The sequence below is a fragment of the Balaenoptera ricei genome, chromosome 11 (assembly GCF_028023285.1).
Source record: "Balaenoptera ricei isolate mBalRic1 chromosome 11, mBalRic1.hap2, whole genome shotgun sequence".
Classification (NCBI taxonomy): domain Eukaryota; kingdom Metazoa; phylum Chordata; class Mammalia; order Artiodactyla; family Balaenopteridae; genus Balaenoptera; species Balaenoptera ricei.
The window spans coordinates 22836750-22853418 of NC_082649.1; the positions used below are offsets into that span (position 1 = coordinate 22836750).

Consider the following 16669-nt stretch of genomic DNA (forward strand, 5'->3'; position numbering starts at 1 on the left):
ACCTAAGGAACGATAATGCTGACCTTTGCTGACCCTTGCGACTTCAATCAACTAGAGCCTGGACTCTGTCAACCTTTGCCCCAATTCTATGCTGAATTCTCCTCTGCTCGAGCCCCTTCGTGAATATGCATGTACCCTTAGCTTAAAACTTTGCCGTTCAGGGAGACACAGCTCTGAGAAATATCCCCAGTGTTCTCCCTACTTACTGCAAGTAGTAAATCCTTCCTTCTCCCGCTCTTTGGCTTGGTTGTGTCTTTTGGCTCAACACTCACCAAGAGGTGAACTCAGTTTTCAGGTAACACTAAGATAATATGATCTATGCCACAAAATTCCCATAAACTTTTAACATATAACATTGTTAGAGAAATCTATAAAGTTTAGATCAATTCTTCCTTTGACAGATTCTATCTTGTTACTGACAGGGTTCCGGACATACAACCCCTAAATATGACACTTTAGCATATCGAATATTTTAAGCTGAAGGAATTTGAGAAAACAGCAGAAGCAGAAAGTTCACTCTGACTTCCCTCCATTACCTTTCTTTCCTGAAACAGGTCATAAAAGGTGACCTGTGACAGGTACTCTCCGTATGCAGGAAAGAAACACCCTTATCTCCAAAGACAAAGGGATGCCAAGAAGAAAGAAGATCCCTAAAAGACAAGCCTTGCTAAATTTCCCCCATTTACCACAATGTCCTTAACCTATGTCGATGAAAAATTAATCTATAGATGATCTAAGAAAGAAATGGAAAATATTATTTGAGCCAACCTGAGGATTATAACCTGAGAGACAGTCTTTCAGAAAGCTCTGAGGAGGGACTTCCCTGGTGGCACAGTGGTTAAGAATCCGCCTGCCAATGCAGGGTACACAGGTTTGAGCCCTGGTCCAGTAAGATCCCACATGCCACGGAGCAATTAAGCCCCTGCACCACAACTGCTGAGCCTTCGCTCTAGAGCCCGCAAGCCACAACTACTGAGCCCGCATGCCGCAACTACTGAAGCCTGTGCACCTAGAGCCTGTGCTCCACAACAAGAGAAGCCACCACAATGAGAAGCCCGCGCACCACAAGGAAGAGTAGCCCCCGCTCTCTGCAACTGGAGAAAGCCCGCACGCGGCAACGAAGACCCAATGCAGCCAAAAATAATAAATAAATAAAATAAATAAATGTATAAAATTAAAAAAAAGAAAGCTCTGAGTACTGTTCTACCCATTAGAGGTCAAAGTACAGTTGTATAAGTTTTAGAGACAATATGTCATTGATAAATACGTCAAATGACATAGTGACAGTTTACACAATCCAGATCTGCATGTACAAAGCAAGTAGTGGGTCATCCTGACCCCTTACAAGTTTAAGGAGGAATGTTATCTCCTAAGGAGGTCTGGTTAATGCAGATGCACGATACACACTAAAGGGGAGAGAGGACACCCAAAAGGGCAGAGAAAAAATTCATGTTTAAATTTTTCTTGTCTTATCATAAAATATGAATTTTATTTCATCAACTATCATATTCCTCCATGACTCTCCACTATGCCTCAAACCTAGCATAAAATACACAGGTTTAACTACTTCTTTGGGTCTTCATTTTCTTATGAGGGTTCCCATGTCATAATAAAACTTATACTAAATAAATTTGCATGCTTTTCTCCTGTTAATCTGTCTTTATTGTTTCAATTTTCAGACCTAGTCAGGGACCCTAAAAGGGTCGAGGAAAATGTTTTCCTCCCCTACATTACACTCCAATTTTGCAAGTATTGTCAAGTATACAGCCCAGCAGGTACAAGTTGCAAGAGATACTACCAGACCCACACATACATGGGTTAGGAAACTGAGAATTTTGGAAAAGACAGCATGAAAGGTTAATCTTAGAACTACATTGGGAAAGGACTGTTTCAGGTATTGTTCTTGTTTGTTTTGTCCAGGTCTTGCAGCATGCGGGGCCTTAGTTCTCCGACCAGGGATCGAACCCGTGCCCCTGGCAGTGGAGGCACGGAGCCTGGGTCACTGGACAGCCAGGGAAGTCCCTCAGGTATTGTTAAACACAAATATACCCTTAAACTCTGGAGCAAACACTCAGTGGCAGGTTTAGCCTGGGCAAAAAGTGCTTATGCCCTGGGGCCTCTCCTGGCCAAGTATCTCCCTAATGATACCAGGGTTCCTAGAATTCTCTGCTCAAACAGCTCTGATCCTCCCTTCTTCCAGGCCCTGCACAGGCCTCCTTCTGAATCTATCCTCCTGGGGGCAGACCATGACATTAAGGTGCATGGTCCTAGGCCTAGGAGGTGGCCCTGGAATGGCTCTTTGCCAAGGGTATGTATGAATCTTGGAAGTGTGTGTGAGATGTTCACACGTGTATGCGTGAGGCCCTTCAAAATGTGGGATGGAGACAGGAGTGGTAAGAATATGGGGTAGGAGTGTGTATCTTTATTTTCTGATTGATTCCCCTCCTTAACTCATCTTTTACAATTAGCCAATCACATGCTACTTCAAGTCAGGTAAAAAGGGGAGAACTTATTTAACGCAATAAAGAACTTCTATCTAGATCTAAAGCTTACATTACACTTTAAAAGTTACTCTAAAGTCAGGAACAATGAAAAAAAAAAAAGTCAGGAACAATAAGTCAAAGAAATGCATATAATGTATAAAAACGGAGAGATGGAGAAAAGAAGAAAGGGAGGCTGTAATGGGAAGAGAGTGGTAGGGAAACCCATAGGAAAGCTTTCCTCTCCTAGGATCTATTCCTTGACCCAGGAACAGCTCAGAAAACGAAGGAATCTAAAGAAAATTTCCTTCACATTTTCAAAAGTTCAGATGGACTTCACATTTGTTCTTGTTTTTTCTCCTTTCTGTGTTTCTTGCCCTTAGATGATACTGCGAAACGTAACTATGTAATTGTGCTTGTTAATTTGGTACCTCGCTTGTTTTTCGGTTTCTGGAGTCCAGAGCGGTTTGGTGCTCCCCCAGCCTCCTTAATCGTGTCTTTCGCTAGTTGACTCAGCTACTCAGGGTGGTGCCACGGCCCTAGAGCAAAAATGCGCCCATATTAAAAACAAAATAGAGTCGGTTTGTTTTCCTTGTTTTTTCTGTGACTTAAAAGACCTGAAGGGAACAAAAGAATCAGAAAAGAGGCCAGACGGCGGACATTCTCAGCAAACGAGAATGTGTCCGGGAATGATTCAGAACTAAAAATAATTTTAAAGAAAGAGAAAAAACCCTGGAGGTGCCGGGGATTGAACCCGGGGCCTCGTGCATGCTAAGCACGCGCTCTACCACTGAGCTACACCCCCTCCTTCTAGAAGGAGCTCAGAAATATTCCTATGACCCGTTACTACATTTTCGACGAAGTTTTCCTTCATCAAATTCAATCTTTGAATTTTCTATACTGGATACTGTCTTGTAGCTAGGCTGTGAGAAGGCAAACTAAACATTTTACCGAATGTCCCGTCTGGTCCTGAGCTCTCCCACTACTGGTCACCCTCTCGGACGCCACCTCGACGGCCACCTGCCGGTGGAGAAGGGAGCAGTCCTGACTGGCCGCCCCCAGGGAAAGGTCTGGGATAAGACCTCTGCTTAAAAAGGTTGCCAGAAAACTGAGTACAATGCAGGAGGATAAAAAGAAGAAAGTCTAAACGGTGTCATGGGGATTCAGGTCCAGGTAGGAGAGAAGACTGAAGGGGCATTGTAGACAGGCCCGCGTCGGTCGCAGCCCCCGACTCCGGTACGTTCCCGCGTCCAGCCTCGGAGTCGGGAAACCGCATGGCGCCTGCGTCTCCCGGGTTCTGAGCCTCGGATCGCGAGCACCACCGAGAAGCGCGCACCGGGAAGAGGAGCGAAAGAAACCGAGCAGCCTTATAGCGCCCCCTTTCGGGCCGAATCCTCCACGGAGTGAAAAGCACGCAGAAGGAAGGCGTTTTAAGGAGTAGGCTTGTCCGTGCGCCTGTAGTCGTTAGACCCCTTACTCTCCGAGGTTCAACCATTAGGCGCTTCCCGCCGTTCTCTGGCTTTGGGTACGAGGGTCAACCCAGAAATGAGTATTTGGGGCAAATCCTAAATCCTTTTCCTAAGTTTTCTTCTGATTCTCTCTCACCCCTGTGGGACTCTTGGAGACCTGAAATCACGATCTCCCTTTCGCCTCCTCCCCAGCTCCGGACCTGGCCATCCCGGCGGATCAGACCCTGTCGAGACCCAGGGGATTTGCACGTGGGGCGGGGGGTGTCGGATAGACAAGGGGAAATGGGGTATACAAAGCATGGGCCACAGGCGACCCTCAGACCCAGAGGTTAAAGGGATATATAAGTGTTTTTTATACAACACCTCTGCGGTCCCTAAAGATGGAACATCACCTGGAGGACCTTAATAAAACTACGGACTTCCGTCCCCACTCCCTAGACGCTGAGTGCGCTCAGAATCTCCGGCTCTGCTCGGGAATCTTATGTTATTTAAATGTCCCTCAATTGGAAAAGGGAACCTCCTACACTGTTGGTGGGAATGTAAATTGGTGCAGCCACTATGGAAAACAGAACGTTTGTTCCTCAAAAAACTAAAAATAAGAGTTGCTATATGATCCAGCAATCCCACTCCTGGGCATATATCCGGACAAAACTGTAATTGGAAAAGATACATGCACCCCTTTGTTCATTGCAGCACTATTTACAATAGCCAAGACATGGGAGCCATCTAAATGTCCATCGACAAAGGAATGGATAAAGATGTGGTACATATATACAATGGAATACTACTCAGCCATAAAAAAGACATGAAATAATGCCATTTGCAGCTACATGGATGGACCTAGAGGTTATCATACTAAGTGAGGTAAGTCAGAAAGAGAAAGACAATATCATATGATATCACTTATATGTCGAATCTAAAGTATGACACAAATGAACTTATCTGTGAAACAGAAACAGACTCACAGACTTGTGGGAGGGGGAGAGGGAAGGACTGGGAGTTTGGCATTTGCAGATGCAGACTATTATACATAGAACGGATAAACAACAAGGTCCTACTGTATAGCACAGAGAACTACATTCAATATTCTGTAATAAACCATAATGTAAAAGAATATGAAAAAAGAATGTATATCTATGTATAACTGAATCACTTTGCTGTACAGGAGAAATTAACACAACGTTGTAAATCAACTATACTTCAACAAAATAAATGTTAAAAAATAATAATTATCCCTCAGTTGAATCAGATAGACCAGTTTGGGAACAACTGGGCCTGAAAATCTAGGGACAGAAACTGGAATGAACTAGGATCCTGGGAAAGTTAACACAGAAGGAGGAGAAAGACAAGAAGGGAAGTGAGGAGCAGGATGCAGAAAGGTGGGAGGAAGAGTGCAGCAGAGGGGGTTCCTCAAGACGCTGGGGATTTGGATGCGCAGAACAGTAGAAGTGTCCCAGATCCCTATCGCTCCTGCGCTTTCTCTAGGTAGGAGAGAAAAAAGGCCCCTTGCTCTAAGGTGAGAGAGCAGAAGGCATTGGTCCTACTAGTCCAGTCATTCACAGACTTTAGGTGCATCAGAATCATCTGGAGGGCTCGTTGAAATATAAATTGAAGACATCATCCCCAGAATTTGATTCAGTGGGTCTGGGGTAGGGCCCGAGAATTTGCAGTTCTAACAGGTCTTCAGATTTTGCTGATGGTTCCTGGGACCAAAAGTCACAACCTCTGTAGAATCTAAATCATAAGAGAATCTCATCAGTGGAGAAGGCCCTGACTTAAATCTGCATAACAAACCGTACCCTCTTTTACCGTGCTTTTCTAGGTCAACTCCTCACGTACTTCTTTCTTTGTTTTTGGCTGAAGATCATAGTTAAGCATGTATTCTAAGCTACTTCTTTGAGAGTTGTTCATTTCCCTGGGTGTCTCCCATGTGTATATGAGATATACACGTTAATAAACATGTCTGCTCTTTCCTTAATCTGTCTTTTGTTACAGGGGCTCAGCTGAGACCTTAGAAGGTAGAGGAAAAGTTATTTTTCATCCCCTACAGTTGGAAGTTATGTAACCGAATATAGGTGTCTTTCTAAAGTGCAGCAGGGAAACCAATCTATGTGGTTGTCAGGGAAGTGTTGAGTGTTAAAGAAGGATGCTGTCTGCTTAGACCTGGGTTGCTGGGACATCAGTGGGAAACACTGACTTTGCTTGCTTGCTTGTTTTTATGTTTGATTGGGATTCCCAGGCAGAGGGTGAGAAGACAGACTGTAGAAAAATGCTTATGCTTTACAAGGTTTTCAGAAAAAAACAAAATTTCTGAATTTAGACATTGTTAAAAATCAAAATTCAACTGCATAAATTTAAAAGATCTTATTGGCTTTGTTCAAAAATTAATGAATAAGGCAGCATCCCATCTAGCAGATAGAAAGAAGCTCCAAAGTGCTGTACAAAGTGAAAGACTTTTACAGACAGGAGGGGGCAGGACAAGGATGTTACTAGCAAAGAGTGGATTGTTTGTGGCAAGGTCACCTTCCTTTGGAGGATGGCAGGGGTCTATCAGGCAGATTATCTCACTAGTGCTGACTAGGTAATTCCAGATTGACTGGTTTAAGATTCCACTCCATAGATAGTGATTTCTCTGATGGATCTGGGCAAAGTAAATTGAAAATCTTCTGGAAAGGATTCACCAGTCTAAATGCCATTAAGAAAATTCATGGTTCATAGGAGGAGGTCAGAAGATCAACATTAACAGGAGTTTGGAAGAAGTTGATGCAACCCTCATGGATGACTTTGAGGAATTCAAGACTTCAGTGGAGGAAGTAACTGTAGATGTGGTGGAATGCATGGAAACACCTCCACCATGAAACAAGGGGTACGCAGCTCACAGAAACAGAAGTCATATCTTCCACCCTCAAGTAATCTCTAGTGATGATCCTTATGTAGAGCTGCTGGACAGAGCTTAAAGTGATAAAATTAAAATGATTTCCCTGCTTAGAATCATTTTGGGTAAAAAATCAACCGCTCCATGCTGCCAGCCCATGCTGGGAAAATAAATCTTCCAGAGTGCTGAAAATAGGACACCCCCACCATGTCAACGTCCCATGCCAGCACATGCTTTCACAACCGATACTCCACCCAACAATTGTTGCTTATGAATTCATCAGCCAAAGAACTATTACAATAACCCCTTAAAATGTCTTCAATTTTTGAAGAAATTAAAACTGGGGGATAAGAAGGATGGAGAAAAAGTAAAAGAGAGCAGGGAAGGCATGGGCGAGGGGAAGGAGATTGGCAGTTAGGTACTATCTCTTGCCCTTCCAAGGAACCATAGAAATGACATAAAAGACATGTATTTGGAAGAATAAAAATGTAACTGCTCTTGAAAGGGAAAGAGATTTTAGATTAAATGGAACAAACAGGTGAAAGATCAGAATTACAGAGAAAGAGCAGAGAAATCACTGTTCTATCTGAAGGGGATGTGAGGTAAGGATGCTCTTTCCCTCCAGGTATAGGGAAGGCACCTCCACCTGAGAGTTTTATAACCTGTTTTCTCAAACTCCTTCAGCTTCAATATTCAATATACCAAGGTACCACATTTTGAAGTAGCATGTCCTGAACCCCATTAGTAGCTTAACCTTAATTTTTAAAGCTGCAAAGATTGCATAAAAGGCAGCAATTATTAATAAAATGCAATATCACCATGAACAAAGAAGGGAGGAAATATAAAAATCTAAGAGGATTCTCCACTGAGATTCAAAACGTCTTGAAGTTCTCACTCCCTTGAAATGAATAGAAACTGGAATCTGTACCAGACACATTTTAAGTGTGTCTAATGAAAGAAACTTATAAGGAATTTCTCCTCTCTCTTTTCAAAAGATTGGTGATGTTTCAGTTAAAGCAAAATATTTGAAGTTATATTATTATTTTTGGACCTTCACTTTTACTCACTCTTTAAAAAAACAATCAAGAAAATACCTCAGAATAAATTTAACCTAGGAGGTGAAAGACCTGTACACTGAAAACTATAAGACCCTGATGAAAGAAATTGAAGAAGACACAAATAAATGGAAAGATATGCCATGCTTATGGTTCGGAAGAATGAATATTGTTAAAATGTCCATACTACCCAAAGCAATCCCTATCAAAATTCCAATGGTGCTTTTCACAGAAAAAGAACAAACAATCCTAAAATTTTTATGGAACCACAAAAGATTGTGAATAGCCAAAGCAATCTTGAGAAAGAAGAACAAAGCTAGATGCATCCATTTCCTGCCTTCAAACTATATTACAAAGCTATGGTAACCAAAACAGTATGGTATTAAAAAAAGACATCTAGATTTGTGGAACAGATTAGAAAGCCCAGAAGTAAACCCACACAAAGGAGCCAAGAATATATAAGGGGGAAAGAATAGTCTCTTCAATAAATGGTGTTGGGAAAAACTGGACAGCCACATGCAAAAGAATGAAACTGGAGCACTATTTTACACCATACACAGAAATTAACTCAAATAGATTAAATTGTAAATCAACTATACTTCCATTTTTTTAATATTAAAAAATGGATTAAAGACTTGAACAAGAGGCAAAGAAGAGGCAAAAGAAATAAAAAGTACAAAACCGGGTTAGGGGAGACCAATTTTTATTTGCAAATGGTATGGCTGCTAAGATGAAAATCCAAGAGAATCCACTAAAGAGTTTAGACTTCAAAAGTTTGTTTTCTCCTCTGGAATGTAACCACCAGTTTCCAAAGAGCGCAACTTAATTGCTATGCAAAACTCATTCCCAGCTAGTATCCCTAGTCCGCCTTCAATTTTCTAAATTTGTTTAGTAGAGGGTATTAAGATTCCTTCAGTCTGTATTTTCACTCTTGGCCAAAGGATTATTAATAAAATCACTAACTCTAGAATGTTCTTTTCTTAAAATTATGTGCCCAAATGGTTTCATTTCTGCAATATGGTCCATAATAGAACTGAAAACGGCAGGTCTGTAGTTTGTTGAGCTTTATATCTTCCCTCATTTCTTTTTTTCCTCTCTGAAATGTAAATTCTAAGGCTTTTAATCCTAAAGTTACATTTACAGCAGTGCAAATATTTGTCACTTTTTTTGCTCTGCAACAGTTTATATAATCTTATGTTGGAAAGACAGGGAAGCGCACTTGTTATTACTCCAAATCTCGTGCTCATTCTGGGACACCCTCCACCCCACCCCCAGTAGTCTCTCCCTCATCAATGTCCCTAGATTCCAGCCCTGAGCTAGATGTCAAAGTCTACAGTCGGAACTCCAAAAATCTTGATTGACAGGTTAGGCGATAATTTGAGTTTTGTGTTAACCCCAAGAGAAGATACCGTAGGAGAAAACAGTGGGAAGGATGGGAGACGTTGGTGGGGAAAAGTCTTTTTGTGAAAGAGTGTAAGATAAAGGAGGGGAGAAATTTCTCTTTGATTTGGTTTTGTTTCAAATAGCTGGCCATTTTCGAGAAACCAAAACCATTGAGTAAATGGATACATGAATATTACTGCTTTACTTCTAGGGTTGGACGTTTCACATCTTTCCTATTCCACCCACACTTTTGATGAGCATGGTTCTTTCAAAAAACCCTATTGCTCTGTGGCTTAACCCATAAAGGAACCAGTGGACATCTTCTTGTCAAAAACAAGTCAAATTTGGGAAGTATCCAAGTCAAGCATGGAAATCACCAAGTTCCTTGACAGCGTCCATTCACTCCGTTCTTTTTAAACCCACAAGCGTATATGTGTGTGTGTGTGTGTGTGTGTGTGTGTGTATATATATATATGTGTATATATATATATATATATATATATATATATATACATATATATATATATATATATATACTGAATAAACTATTCTTTTCTAGGCTTAAGCTAACCTTGCACTTACAGGAGAACCTTCTATGAAGCTTCCAGGCTATCTCTGCCCTTCCTCCATCACCTCCATTATTCCCTTCAGACTCCCACCCTCCGAATGCACCATCTGTGCTCACTCCTTCCTCTTTGCTGTTTTCCATAAGGGATGCAACATCAGCTCTCGACTCAAAGTCTTCCTCTCTACCCCACCTCTCGAAGTCATTAATCAAAAGACTTCAACAGGTCCACAACGATGAACCGTCTAACAGTTCCTGACATTTATGTATTAGTTTTTACAACTTTTAGACAGTGTTGGAAATAGTTTAACTGTTGGTGAATTTTTGAGAAGTCTTGTTTAGCTAGATCTTCAGAATCCGCGGTAGAAAAGCCCCCTCCCCCTCCTGTTTACATACCTTTTGTACGCTACGTGAAAAAGTTTTTCTATCAGCTGGCCGCGTGGCCTAATGGATAAGGCGTCTGATTCCGGATCAGAAGATTGAGGGTTCGAGTCCCTTCGTGGTCGTCCTTCTTTTTTCCCTTCGCTGGTCTCATTCACTGCCGGGTTGGGTAAAGCTTGGAAGATATTTAAAATCTGATTTGCTTCCTTTCCCTTCTTGTTGATGATGTGAGTTCAATAAATAAACTCTTATTTAACATTTAGATATTGGAGGCCTGGTGTGTGACGAGTACTGTACAAATGAACAAGGAGGAAATACCACGTGTCCTCAAGGAGCTTACTTTCTACCGGACCCAACAAATGAAATCAAGTAAACAGAAACAAAATAACTAAAATTTGTTTCACGTCCTATCAAAGAAATAAGCAACGGGCTGAGATCAAAAATAAGGGATGGGGGCTCCTTTAAACAGAGTTTTATTATTCCTGGCATAAGGAATAATAGTGCTAACTCACTGAGAATATGAAGGCACTTGGTCTTTTCAAAGTTAAAATACTGAACTTTTTTCGTGGTGGGGTGGAGGGAAGGTGTCACTAAAAAAATCAATTAAATGGGGTAATGGTGAGTTAAATTTCTGGAAACAAGGTGTCTACTAGGATTCTCTACTACTGTGGCTCTGAATGGTTTGAAATAGGTGTTCTCCAGATTTTCATTAGCTACCATAAATATAGTGGCCTCTACTTCCCAAATAGCAATCTCAGAGAGAAGCCTAAAGGCAGAAGCCACCAAAGGCTTTTATTCCAATTGAACTGTCCTCTAGAGCAACTTCTACGTAGCCATGATAGGTTTAGTTTTAGCAAGACTGCAAATGCCATAAATGGATCTGAACTGCAGGGAGGTTCCTCAAATAATTTAAAAATAGAACTATGGTATGATCCGGCAAGCAACTCCACTTCTGGGTATTATATCCAAAAGAATCGAAAGCAGAGTCTCAAAGAGATATTTGCACCCATGTTCATAGCAGCATTATTCGCAATAGCCAAGAGGTGGAATTAAACCCAAACAGCCTTAGAAGGATAAATGGATAAACAAAATATGGTATATACCATGGAATATTATTGTCTTAAAAGGTAAGGAAATTCTGTCACATGCTACTACATGGATAGACCTTGAGGACATTATGCTAAGTGAAATCAGCCAGTCACAAAAAGACAAATACTGTATGATTCCACTTATACAAATGTAGATGAAAAATTAATCAACAGTCCATCTAAAGAAGAAAAAGAGAATTTTATTCAGGCCACATAAGGACTATAACCTGGGAGACAGTTTTTCAGAAAACTCTGAGGACTGTTCTGCTTGTTAGAGGTCTGTGATACAGTTATATACATTTTCAAGACAAAGGATCATTCATCAAAATGACACAATGACAAGTTACATAAAGTTCACCAAAGATACATAGTCCAGATCTACATGCCTTAGTTGCTCCATGGCATGCGGGATCTTCTCAGACCAGGGCTCAAATCTGTGTCCCCTGCATTGGCAGGAGGATTCTTAACCACTGCGCCACCAGAGAAGTACAGGCATGATATTTTAAGTGGTGAAGTACAGTCTCTTTCTCACCTCATGTTCCATGAAAGGGAGATATCTGTAATAAAAATGGATGAAATGGGGTTAAAATAGGAATTTTCAATGTGTCATTCCAATAAAGTGCTACCGTTCTACAACAAATTTATAAGAAATTGAATACTAGAGCTGATGAGTTAACTGAATTCTCTACTAAATTTCAAAGAGAAATCAGATTTGGCGACTTGTACTATTGCTTTCCTAGGAACACTCTGATGGTGGACCACACTCATCTCATTTACAGTCAGACCTCCATATCTGCAGGTTCTGCAACCATGGATTAAACCAACTCCATATCAAAAATATTCAGAAAAAAATTCCAGAAAGTTCCAAACAGCAAAACTTGAATTTGCCATGCACCAGCAACTATTTACATAGCATTTACTCTCTATTAGGTATTATGAGTAATCTAGAGATGATTTAAAGTATACAAGAGAATGTGTATATGTTATAAGCAAATAATTATGCCATTTTATATAAGGAACTTGAGTGTCAATCGATTTTGGTATCCACTGGGGTCCTGGAACCAATCCTCCATGGATAGCAGGGGACAACTGTATATCTACTCATCAGTGGAGATATTAGGCCTGTGTTGTAGTGGTTATAGTTTGGTCCCCTTCTGGACCTAATTTCTATGCTGGGTATTCCACATTTTTTTAAAGTATCTTTTTTAATTTGAGCTGGAGCTATGCACAATTTAGTTGAATTTTAACTTCACCTTTTAAATCTTAGACATGCTTTACACTGGATAGTATTGGTTAGGTGCATCATATGAACTCAGTGGCTAGGATGAAATTTATCATTCTGAGGATAGCTTAGTCAAACTCTCATTTACTGATATTTTCATTTTTAATTTCTTTTAAAATTATGCAACGCTTCACAAATTTGCGTGTCATCCTTGAGCAAGGGCCATGCTAATCTCTGTATCATTTCCAACTTTAGTGTATGTGCTGTTGAAGCGAGCATGATTCTGCATTATTTACTCACACTTTAAAAGCCAAACAAGTCAGGTACTCATTCCCTATTACCCTCCAATCAATTTTTAGCTAGTACACAATCATGTGTTTTATAAACCTTTCTGGATATAATGAGCATCTTTTCCTGAGACAGAAAGCAGGGAATCATGAATATTACAAAACACTATTTTTACAAGGGAAGTCTCAGAGTGAATGAACACTTCCAATATTTCACCTACCTTCTGAGTTTCAAAGTTTTCAAGCATCTACAGGCTCAAATGAAATATTCTTCATTCTTGCCTAAGAGTCAGGCTGGACCTTGGAACTGGTCACTGGCTGAGACTCTTTCCTGAAGGAGTATGACTGAAAACTTTTATCTCTGCTAAACCAAGCTCCAGCCAACTCATGCCTGTGCACGTCCTGATGGATTTGCTAATGTTGAGTGAGTGTGGTATAATAAATATATGTGGTCTTTGTCCCTGGTTCCTGGCACAAAGCTACTCAAACTCTTGGGATTTCATAGTGATAGGAGTGTGGTTTGTCAGTCACATCCTTATCTTATCCTTTTCCTTGCTCTTATCCTAATGAGGTAACTTAGGGTGGTGCCCTTAGATAGCCTCAGAATAAGGCTGGTCACCAGAAAGACCAAGAGATTAGAAGCTTGGCACTTTCAGTCCCACCCACCCACCTCTGAGAAGGGGAAGAGGGGCTGAGGATCTGCAGAAAGTGTGCAGCCCAGCCTTAAAGCAGGTGGTCCCTGGACCCGAGTCTGACCTACGCGGAGGACCACAAAGAAGTCCCAAGTTTGAAACGTCCGAGAGCGCCAGAGCAGAAAAGTGGGCCCCAACTGCAGTTCCAAGCTGTCCACACAGCCGGGAACCACCTCACCCCTGACTCACCCCACCCTTCCGGCCAGTGAATCCGACCTCCTCCCCGCAGCTCCAGATGGGGATGGTAAAAATTAACTGATCCTAAAGAGGCCACTCCTAGAGCGAGCCTAGCCTACAAAAACCAAGGTTACTTCCCGGTCCTCTCTAGGACGTTGGCTGTCTCGCCTTCTCAGTGGTTCCTCCAGCTTCAGTTTCCTGCATCGAAAGCAGAGAAGCAGCTAAAACTTTCAAACTTACTCCCCAACACCACCAGAGTTAACTGGCTGTTTGCCTCTGTACCAACACTACACATAGCATTTACAGACCCCTTTCTTTGTGCTAGAAAGAGTTATGCACTTTGCACACATTGTCTCATTTAATCCTGGAAGTAGAGCATGAAGTAGATGGTCTCATGATATGTTCTTTGGAACATAGCTCCAAAGAACTTGAAACAAACTTGGCCTTTTGCCACAAGTACTCAGTCACTGTGTTTCTTCCTCAACTTCTATGATAGGAGAATTCAACAGTTTGACGCTTTTGAAAAGTCATCACTTGATTGTATTTAACTCATATCCTACAACCTCTCTAGATTAACTTGGGCTCTAAAACCTGTAACAAATGTTCATTGCTTTCCTCTTCAGCACAATCTGTAACCAGGTCCCAGTCTAGCTTTGCTTTCCTACTTCTTTTATGGATGAAACAATGTTTGAGACTCTCCCAGAAAAGGCTTGTAGAATTTTAAAATTTGTAGTGGAGGAAAAAATAATTTTCCCTCTATTCTTCTAAGTTCTTGACTGGGTCCCCTGTAATGAAAGTCAGATAAACAAGAGAAAAACAAACAGAAGTTTATTAACAAGTGTATATATACATGGGAGATACCCAAGGGAAAATGAGTAACTCTAAGAGGTGGCTTAGAATTCAGGCTTAACTACCATCTTCAGCTAAAGATAAAAGACTCAAGGTGTGGGGGAGGTCAGTTATACAGAGGTGACCAGGAAAAGGGGAGGAGAGAAAATGAGAAAAGGAGGAAAGGAAGTAAGAAAGAGGAAGCTTTCACAGAAGAGACTAATAGGTCAAGGGTCAAAGTTCAAAGGCTAATACCTCAAACCATAAGTGATTGAATTAGATAGAAATTTTAGTCATTTTCCCCTCTCCTATTTTTCCTTTTCTCTCTTGTCATCACTACCCTGATGTTAATGAAAATAAAAATACCTGAAAAACGTACATATAAAGCACTTGCATGTTCTACCATATATAAAATATATAACCAACAAGGACCTACTGTATAGCACAGGCAATACTCAATATTTTGTCTAGGGCAACTGTCTTAGTCAGATTGGGCTGCTATAACAAAATATCATAAACTGGATGGCTTAAATAACAGAAATTTCTTTCTTACTGTTCTAGAAGGTAGAAAGTCTGAGATCAGGGTGGTCCGAGAGGTCAGGGTTCCAGTGAGGAACCTCTTCCTGGTTGTAGAAGGCTGTCTTCTTAGAGCAGAGTGAGGAAGTAAGCTCTCTCAGGACACTAATCCCTTTCATGAGGGTAGACCTCATCTAATCCTCATTACTTTCCAAAGACCCCATGTCCAAATACCATCACATTAGCGGGTAGGGTTTCAACAAACGAATTGGGGGGAGGGAGGAGGGAACATATTCAGTCCATAAGAACAACTTTCATAGATTTGAGGTGTCTTACAACTCTAAGTTGTAGAAAACTGATAATAGTGCAAATGATTTTCATCCACAGAAATGCAGGTGAACTGTGTTTAGTGGAATGCAATTGATCATTGCCCTGAAATTGACAGGTTAAAAAAATCCATTTGTAAATTTATTCCAACATTACAGACTGTCTATAAATATGTGGTACTTTGAATTTTCTTTTGAACCAGTTGTAACATCTTACTGCTTGTTACATTTTTCATGAATTAAGTAGTCTTTGACATATATATGTTTTTATTAATGTGAAAGTCATAATTTTACCTTTTTTTAAAAAGTATCATTTAACAATTCGGAAACAACTGAGGCATATTCACTAGTGGCAGAAATAAAATATCAACTTTGTGGGGGTAAATGTAGATTGAAAAACATGGTTTGGAACCCACCTGGAACCCAGTAGACACACTGGAACTACACCTGGAACCCAGTAGACACACTCACCCGGCAGCTCATGAAGACACAGGTACCCCTAGAAACCACCAAAGCAAAGGGCTAAGGGAGACCACAGAAGGACAGCTGAACATTAATGCCACCCAAAAGAGAAATGTGGGTCAAAGAAGGTAAAAACCCTTATTGACTCTTACTCAGTTTTCTCTTCCCATGGGGAGGGCAAAGAAGAGGATGAATGAAGTGGTGGAGTATCTTCTCAATAATTCCAAGAGGCACTTGCAAGTGAAACGGGAAATTTCCTCTTAAAAAGTAGTTTTGTTAAAATTCTGTAATTGTGTGGGTTTTTTTAAACTAAAATTAACCTTTTAAAAATCCAATATCACAGTCATATGAAAAGTCATTTATGATAGCATCCTTGCTTCTTTTTTTCTTCTAGAACTCTCCAAGAGAAACAGCTGCTATCTCTTCACTTCAACTATCTTCCTGACTTTTTTCAATTCACCCAGTTCTCCAAAGAAAATACACATTCTTCCAGAGTATTCATAGATACACTTGTCTGCTCCTCTGAAAATGATTTTATTAGGCAGTGGATATACATGTATATGATATAGTATGCCCTGTACAGTTATGTGTTTAATAAAAATAATAGAAGTCTTGTGAGAATCGATTTCCCCTCCGTAAGCTTTTATATTTCATTTCATATTTCAGTTAACCACAGTTAATTTAAGAACTGCAGGGAGCTGAGCATGTTTGGTAGTACTTGAAACCATTTGGTTCCAGCCATCTGAGCTCAGAATGTGACCTCTCAAATCAAACAATTGGATCTGTCTCTGATGAATGTCTCTGGAGAATTTAATTGTCAAATAAACCAGGTTTTCTTTTCACCTGCCTAGTCTCTTGCATTT

The 16669-nt window shown here is 40.6% G+C and overlaps 1 long non-coding RNA gene and 3 other non-coding genes across 4 annotated transcripts; 1 reads left to right on the forward strand and 3 right to left on the reverse strand.

Annotated features, from left to right (window-relative positions):
• Nucleotides 1-3213: 3213 nt before the first annotated feature.
• On the reverse strand, nucleotides 3214-3285 carry TRNAA-AGC (transfer RNA alanine (anticodon AGC)). The gene has a single exon. It is a non-coding gene; the product is annotated as a tRNA-Ala (tRNA).
• Nucleotides 3286-10260: 6975 nt separating this feature from the next.
• On the forward strand, nucleotides 10261-10333 carry TRNAR-CCG (transfer RNA arginine (anticodon CCG)). Its single transcript has one exon. It is a non-coding gene; the product is annotated as a tRNA-Arg (tRNA).
• Nucleotides 10334-11476: 1143 nt separating this feature from the next.
• Nucleotides 11477-13803, reverse strand: LOC132374499 (uncharacterized). The gene is made up of 2 exons (XR_009505678.1): nucleotides 13687-13803; nucleotides 11477-11853 (listed from the first exon to the last, which is right to left on the reverse strand). It is a non-coding gene; the product is annotated as an uncharacterized LOC132374499 (long non-coding RNA).
• Nucleotides 12693-12797, reverse strand: LOC132375466 (U6 spliceosomal RNA). The gene has a single exon (XR_009506016.1). It is a non-coding gene; the product is annotated as a U6 spliceosomal RNA (small nuclear RNA).
• Nucleotides 13804-16669: the final 2866 nt, after the last annotated feature.